The sequence below is a fragment of the Chrysemys picta genome, chromosome 13 (assembly GCF_011386835.1).
Source record: "Chrysemys picta bellii isolate R12L10 chromosome 13, ASM1138683v2, whole genome shotgun sequence".
Classification (NCBI taxonomy): domain Eukaryota; kingdom Metazoa; phylum Chordata; order Testudines; family Emydidae; genus Chrysemys; species Chrysemys picta.
This window is the reverse complement of record NC_088803.1, coordinates 23,689,654-23,698,725: the sequence shown is the minus strand read 5'-3', so window position 1 is coordinate 23,698,725 and position 9,072 is coordinate 23,689,654.

The following is a 9,072-nucleotide window of genomic DNA, read 5'->3' as shown; positions in this document are numbered from 1 at the left end:
AGGTATTGGGGCCCTCCACATGCAGGCGGCAAGACTGGTTTGATGAAAATGATGCAGAAATCCAGGCCTTACTTGCTGAGAAGCACCGCCTGCATCGTGCATATCAAAACGATCCATCCTCAGCGGCAAAGAAGACCGCCTTTATCAACACTCGCAGAACAATACAGAACCGACTGCGCAAAATGCGGGAATTGTGGCTGAGCGCCAAAGCAGATGAAATACAGGCATATGCGGACAGGAACGACTATAAGCAGTTTTATGAAGCCCTTAACACACTCTATCGTCCACAGTCTTCTGGGAGCTTTCCCCTCCTGAACTCTGATGGTACTGTGCTCCTTACAGAGAAGACGCAGATTCTCCAGAGATGGGCTGAACACTTTGAAGCAATTCTCAATCACCCCTCAGTCATCAATGATGAGGCCATTGACAAGATGCCCCAGGTTGCAGTCAATGACTCCATGGATGCTTCACCAGAAGAGGACGAAGTGAAGAAAGCTATCAATCAGCTGTCAAGTGGCAAAGCCCCAGGGTCAGATGCCATACCAGCAGAGGTTTACAAAGTCGGTTGACCCATGCTGCTACGGAAACTCACTGAGCTGTTTCAGTCCTTCTGGAAGCAGGGAACCATTCCACAAGAATTTAGACATGTGTCCATCTTGCACCTCTATAAGAGGAAGGGCAATCGCCAGGTATGCGACAATCACTGTGGAATCTCTCTGCTTTGTACAGTGGGGAAAGTTCTAGCACGGGTTCTGTTGAACCGATTGATCACTCACCTGGAGAAGGGCTTACTGCCAGAATCACAGTGTGGCTTCCGCAAGGGACGTGGGACTATTGACATGTTCTTCGCTGTGCGTCAGCTACAGGAGAAATGTCAAGAGCAGAATCGTGAACTCTACACAACTTTTGTGGCCCTCACGAAAGCATTTGACTCTGTCAGTCTCCAGGGCCTGTGGAGGATCATGTCGAAATTTGGCTGTCCAGACAGATTTATACGAATGGTACGTCAATTTCATCACGGTATGATGTCTCGTGTCCTGGATGACGGTGAAACATCTGAGGCCTTCCCAGTCACCAACGGCGTCAAGCAAGGGTGTGTTTTAGCACCCACTTTGTTCAGCATGATATTCTCTGCCACTTTGACTGATGCCTTTCAACACTGCACTGAAGGAGTAGGCCTGAAGTATAGAACTGACGGGAAACTATTTAATCTGAGGCGACTGCGTGCCATCACCAAGGCGAAGGAAACTGTACTTCGAGACTTTCTCTTTGCACATGATTGTGCTCTGAATGCTAGTACAGAGCCAGAAATTCAAGCCAGTATGGACACGTTTTCAACTGCATGCAACAACTTCAGTCTCACCATTAACATCAAGAAGACTGAGGTCATGCACCAGCCAGCTCCCCACGCTTCGTAATCAGAACCGTCCATCACTGTAAATGGACAGAGACTTCAGACAGTGGACCACTTCACGTTCCTGGGCAGTACCCTTTCCCGAGCAGTGTCAATCGATGATGAAGTAAACTGCAGAATTGCTAAAGCCAGCTCTGCATTTGGCTGATTGCACTCCAATGTTTGGGAACGTCGAGGGATCAGCCTACCAACGAAGCTGAAGGTCTACTGAGCAGTGGTGCTTCCAACTCTGCTGTACACCTACGAGACGTGGACTGTCTATCGGAGTCATGCATGAAGGCTCAATCACTTCCACATTTCCTGTCTGTGAAAGCTTCTAAAAATCAGATGGCAGGACAAAGTGCCCGATACCGATGTCCTTACTAGAGCCAGTCTGCCGTCAGTTTACACATTGCTGATGAGAGCCCAGACCAGGTGGGCCGGACATGTTGTGAGAATGTCAGATGAACGCATTCCTAAACAGCTCTTCTATGGAGAACTCACTCAGGGAAAGCATTCCCATGGAGGACAAAAGAAGCGGTTCAAGGACACACTGAAGACCTCTTTGAAGTCCTTGGAGATCAACACCGCCATATGGGAAACCTTCGCACTGAACCGTTCAGCATGGCACAGCCTCATTCACACAGGCAGTAATACCTCTGAGGCGAGGCGTATTGCTGAGGCTGGAAAAAAGTGTGAGCTGCGCAAGTCCAAAGCTGCTCGTACACCATCAACAGTGCCATTATATGTCTGCCCGATGTGTGACAGGACGTTTCACGCCCGAATCGGACTGATCAGTCATTTCCGGATGCACAGAGCCCGGTCATTGAAAGAATGAGTTGTTGAGGTCTTCATCGATAATGATGGACGAACATCAGCATGGACAACTAAAGCCAGGTCCTCAGCTGGTGGATATGAATGTAGCTCTGTGGAAGCCAACTGAGTTCCACCTGTTTTCGCCAGCTGAAGCTGTGTCCTGAAGTTCCACATTTCTCCCTGGTTTATCCCATGGAGCATTGATGTCCAGGCAGAACTGTGCTCCACAGTACCACCACTGCAAATCGCTGATGTTAAATGAACCACGGCCTGATATATCAGTGGGGGCATATCATCCCTGGCAGCAACTGGATAGCTCTGTCCTGGCCTCTCTGTGAATTGCTTAGTGGTCCTGGTCTAATTCACAGCAGAAACAGGCTTCTTGGACTCCAGGACTAAGAGAAAAACCTCGGATCTGAAGAGTGCCAATAAACATGATGAGTTCCAGGCCCCAGGACTGAATTTCACAGCCCGGATCAGTCACTAGTTACGGGTTGACAGGAGGGGGCATGAATCAGCATTCATGTTGCACTACCCGGCTTCAGGCTGGGGAAGCTAATGATCCAATCACTGGACCAAATTTGGTGAAGAATCTTGATCACATGCTACCTAAGGTAGCATATGCTAAGAAGAAGAAGTTGACGGGAAGCCACATGAAAACTACAATACTGTGTATGACGCCAATTGGCCTATTTACTGATAGGCTCAGAATTCACATTAAGGGAAGACAGACATGGCATTTGAACTAATTTCAGGGTTCAGGCCCATATCTCATTTGGGTCACTTTTGAAACACATTGCCTGATGGGAGCATGAGTGTGTGTATGTGTGAGCAAGTGAGCTTGTATTCCCACTGCTCTCTCTAATTATCTATCAGTCCGTCTAACTGTCCGTCTAATTATTCATCTGTATAATCATTTGCCAATCCACCTAATTGTCTGTCTTGCTCTCTGTCTGTCCATCAAGATGTCTGTCCATTTTTTCTCCTTCTGCTTTTTGTCCACCCAATTATCTATCCATTTGTCTAACTGCCCATCTATACTGGGCAAGGTAATATTTTTCACTGGTCCAACTTCTGTTGGTGTAAGAGACAAGCTTTTGAGGTTACAGAGAGTTCTGCTTCAGTGGAGGATAGCTAATGTGATGCCAATTTTTTAAAAGCAGCTCCAGAGTCAATCCTGGTAATTACAGGCTAGTAAGTCTAACTTCAACACCAGACAAATTGGTTGAAACAGTAAAGAACAGAATTATCAGACACAGAGATGAACACGATTTATTGGGAAAGAGTCAACATGGCTTTTGTACATGGAAATCATGCCTCACCAATCTGTTAGAATTCTTTGAGGGGGTCAGCAAACATGTGGACAAGGGTGATCCAGTGGATATAGTGTGCTTGTATTTTCAGAAACCCTTTGACAAGTTCCCTCACCAAAGTCTCTTAAGCAAAGTAAGCTATCATGGGATAAGAGGGAAGGTCTTGTCTGTAGTAGAAAGAGAGCCTAAGTTATAAGCCCTTGTATCAGAGGCCTGAGCTAAAATAGTGGGCAAGCTTTTCTAATATAAAGCAAAGTTAGCAAAAGTCAGGCTGTGAGCAAACATCAGGCTCTGTCTGCTTGCAAGTTTACAGAATTTGGCAAGAACAGGGCTGATATTGCAGAAATACACAGACAAACAAGGCACAAGAGGCATTATGATTAAAGTCTAAACGTTACATTTAAAAATAATTGTGTAAAACTAAATGCTAATATCAGGGGGTAGCCGTGTTAGTCTGTATCCGCAAAAACAACGGTGTCCGGTGGCACCTTAAAGACTAACAGATTTATTTGGGCATAAGCTTTCGTGGGTTTTTTACCCACTAAATGCTAGTAGTGCTTAACCCTGTGAAGGTTGCCGAACATTTCCCACTCTATCCTCCTCTTTCAGTGGCTTCAGCCAACTGACTGTTCAGGCTGGAGTTTTTCATGATTGTTCTTGTCCGAGACCAATGCAGGTTCGAATGAGTATTTGAGTGAAGGAGGAAAATTGAAACAAAGACAGATTGCAATTCAAAACAGGTGGTTGTTTATTAATGGGGAATGAATTACAACTTGAGCTGGGGAGGAATACCTTTACCACTAGCAATACTATCAGAGCAAAAATATTTACACAACTCTAATTAAAAGAGAAACAAGTCATCAATCAAAAGTATCACCAGAACAGTAATATATGTAACTTGAAACAGTCTATTTACATCCAACAACGAAGAACCGAATGATCTATAACACTGGTCTACAATTTTTGAGAAGTCATCTGCTTCAGAGATAAAATGTGCTATTTATTATGTATTTTGATGTGCTGAATTCAAATATGACAATTAAAACAACCGATTGGCTACAGTTTCTAAGATATTTAAGTTTTTACATTTTATGTCTATGTATATTGTGTAGATAGTAGAGTTTTAATCATAAATTGTAAACCTAGGTCTTTTCATGTGTTTATTGTTGCTTTACATGATAATATTTCACCTGTCCTGTTTATGTAACACTTTAAAAATCAGCAAAAGGGTTATATAAATAAAATTTATTATGAAACAAAAGGCAAAAAACTATTATGTACATAGTTTAGTCCTATTCAGTGTCTACTTGGCGCTTCTTGGCTTGTCTCTTGTATTCATTAAATGGAGCATCTCTTGTCACTGTCCAGCAATAGTCTGCAAGCATTGATGGGCTCCATTTGCCCTGATAGCGTTTCTCCATTGTTGCAATGTCCTGGTGAAATCGCTCGCCGTGCTTGTTGCTCACTGCTCCGCAGTTCGGTGGAAAAAAAATCTAGATGAGAGTGCAAAAAATGTATCTTTAGTGACATGTTGCTTCACTTAACCTTGGAAATTTTCCATGGAGGTACTTGAAAGCTGCTTGTGTTTTGTCAATGGCCTTGACAAAGTTCTTCATCAGACCCAGCTTGATGTGTAAGGGTGGTAACAAAATCTTCCTTGATTCAACAAGTGGTGGATGCTGAACACTTTTCCTCCCAGGCTCCAATGACTGTCGGAGTGGCCAATCTTTCTTTCAGTGTTATTTATCCAAAGTGGAATAGCTTCAGCAGGAGAGTTTGAGGGAGTCCCACATCAGAGTATCCCCTAACTCAGAGGTTAGAGCAGTCTCCTGAGATGTGGGAAACCCTATTTCTATCCTTTCTCCCCAGCAGGCAGAGAGGGAATTGAACCAGGTCTCCCCCATCCCAGCAAGTACCTAATCACTGGGCTAAAAGTTATATGGTCGGTGGCTCCTCCTCCTCCTGTCAGATTTCGAATGGGGTCTGACTAAGGCTAAGATTTTGTCATTGATATTTTTAGTAAAAGTCAGACAGGTAACGGGCAAAACAGAAAAATTCATAGAAGCCATGACCTGTCTGTGACTTTTACTAAAAAATCCTTGACAAAATGGGGATCTGTGGATCACCACACTGCGGGGCAGTGGCTGTGGGGTACCCCTGTAGCCCCTGGGTACCCCACAGCCCATCTCAAAAAAGATATTAGAATTGGAAAAGGTAAAGAGAAGGGCAACAAAAAAGATTAGGGGTATGGAACGGCTGCCGTATGAGGAGAAATTAAAAAGACTCAGACCGTTCAGCTTGGAAAAGAGATGATTAAGGGGGTTATGATGGAGGTCTATAAAATCTTGAGTGGTGTGGAGAAAGTGAATGTTGTTTACTCCTTCACATAACACAAGAAGCAGGGGTCAGGTAATAAAATTAATAGGCAGCAGGCTTAAAACCAACAAAGGGAAGTACTTCTTCACACAATGCACAGTCAACCTGTTGTTAGGGGATGTTTGAAGACCAAAAGAACAACTGAGTTCAAAAAAGAACAAGATACGTTCTTGGAGGATTAGATCCATCAATGGCTATTAGCCAAGATCAGGAATGCAACTCCATGCTTTGGGTGTCCCAACGCCTCTAAATGCCAGAAGCTGGGAGTGTCCAACAGGGGATGGATCACTTGATGATTACCTGTTCTGTTCATTCCCTCTGAAGCATCTGGCATTGGCTGCTGTTGGAAGACAGGATACTGGGCTTGGTGGCCCCTTGGTTTGACCCTGTATTGCCATTCTTATGTTCTAAATTTAAGGTGCTGAGTGAGTTTAGGCACCTACAGGATTTGGCAGCTACTGAGCAGGAGTTTTGTGCATCACAGAAGAGCCTAAAACTGGCATTCAGGAGCCTAAACCCTAGACTTAGGCACTTAAGTCGCGTTATGGATCTGGGCCTTTGGTCACGGTTATTGTGAGGCAGGGAGGAGGAGGATACACTTGTAGTATCCAGTCCACCTCAAGGGTTAGATAGGGTGTATGTGGCTATTTCAGGAGGTTCAGAAAATGCTGGCAGCATGCTCAGTGCAGGTGGAATGTAGAGAGAATTTAGCAGCAAGCCTCTAACAAATTCTACTGAGCATGTGAAAATGGCAAATCTGGACAGAGTTTCATGGGGATGGCAAAAGTCACTCTTTGAACCCCAGAATCCTCCCCTTCCAAGTTTCAACGTCTTGCTCCAAGCTATTCAAAGCAATGGTTGGGGAAAAAAATAGGCTAACAGTGGCAAAACAGGCTCTTTTCCCCAAAATTGTCTGAGCTGTGTTTACTGAAACTTTCCAAAACTACTGAAGCTGAGGCAGAGAACTGTCGCAACCCTATGCTCAGACATGATGTCTGTATGGCCAATTGTCGGTCAAAAGGTCACATTGGTGTCGTGTGCAACACCGTGGTGTTGTGTGCCTATTCTCGAACCTTCTGCCTGGTCAATTGTAGGTCACATTGGTACCATGTGCTACAATACTGGCGTGTCGTGTGCATAAACTTAGTGTGCCGGGTGCAGTACCTATTGATGTAGAGGGCACCAGCTCGGAACCCGGCTGGTGTAGGAGCGGGGGACCAATCGAATGCTGGCACAAGTAAGGGTCTTCGAATAAAACTATGTCCCGCACCAAAATCTGTAGGAGTGTCCGCGTGTTAGCTGAAAGGCCTGATCACCCTTTCAGCCAGGGTCTCCTCTGGATTTAGCCGGCTCGTGTCGTGTCGTTTCGGATTACATCCCGTCATGCCCCTGGTGTCTGTACTGCTGGTCAGCTGCGCCTGGAGTGTGGTATGTACATTTCATTTTTTATAAACATTTTGTCTGCTTGGACTCTTCCTTCTTTCTCCTCCCTTACTTGGTACCAAACCTCATGTATAGTATATAGGGGATTCGATTAATGTATGTACGGTTTACTCAGTCTTGTATGTCCGTTCTGGCTTTTAGTGAGCAGTTGATTACACTGCTCTACAGCCAAAATGCTTCTGAAATAAGTGGAGTCAAACTTTACTAATTCTGGGTCACTGAGAACGAAAATGATGCTTAAAATTGTTGATTGGCCCTAGTTTTCAAGATATGCTATTGGGTCAGTATATACGACCCTTGACTTGGGAATGGCGGAGGATAAGGGAGTTATAAAGGGAAGGGATCTCAATTTAAACCAGAAATGACTAAAATACATCTTTGACTGGATCTATGAATAAATCTATGACTGGGTTTGGACAGTACTTGCTTTTTAGGCAAAACAATGAATGATGCAATCTGAAGCTGGTATTGCATCATACATGATATGAATTGCATCATGTTATTCCTAGAAGTCATGGATGATGCAATCATAACGAAGCTTACATCACTCTGCTGAACAAATTGCCCTATATCAGCTCTAGAAATCATACAGTGTCGTGCTCTCTTATTTGTCAGTGTTTGATTTTGCAAAGGGACACATTTCTGTTTAGCCAAAGTGAGCTCGTACTTGTGTGAACAGTTCAGATAACTTCTGCTATGTTTGTGGTGAAGTGACTTTTGCATCACAAAAGCGCAGTATAACCACTATGGTTAAGAAAGCCTATCACCTTTATTTTGGCTGCAAAATTGGAGATCAGGACAAGAGGTGGGCCCCACACATATGCTGCAACACTTGTGCAACAAATCTTCGCCAGTGGTTGAACAGGAAAAGGAAATCTATGCCTTTTGCAGTGCCAATGATTTGGAGAGAGCCAACAGATCATACCAGCAATTGTTACTTCTGCATGGTGCCTCCAGTTGGGAAAGATGTGTCAAAGAAGAAAAAGTGGACTGTGCATTATCCAAACATTCCATCAGCTATACGCCCAGTACCCCATGGAGAAGGACTGCCGGTTTCTGATGCACCAGAATCATTCTCACTTGAGTCAGACAAGGAAGAGGAAGAGGATGAAACTTCTGGTCCTGAACCATCAGTGTCACAGGACCCACATTTTCTCCCATCCTCCTCCTCTGAACCACACCTCATAACACAAGGTGAACTGAATGGCCTTGTCAGGGATTTGGAACTACCCAATAGTAAGGCAGAGCTGTTGTAGAATCTCCTGGCAGGTGATGTTAGGGTTTCCATGTTCCGTGACCGTCAAAAGGATCTTGTCCCATTCTTCTTCATCTAAGGTGATCTTGTAGCCTGCAACAACATTGATGGTGTGATGGCAGGCCTCAACATCGTTCATGATCCAGTTGAGTGGAGACTGTTCATTGATTCATCGAAGACGAGTCTTAAAGCTGTTTTGCTGCATAATGGCAATGTTTTGCAATCAATTCCAGTTGGTCATGCAGTCCATATGAAGGAAACCTATGACAACATGAAGCAACTTTTGAGGTGCATAAACTATGACCAACATCAGTGGCAGCTTTGTGGTGATTTGAAGGTTGTTGCTCTCTTGCTTGGTCTGCAGACTGGATACACAAAGTACTGCTGTTTTCTCTGCGAATGGGATAGTCGTGCAAGAGATTCACACTACATCAAGAAAGATTGGCCACTCCGACAGTCATTGGCGCCTGGGAGGA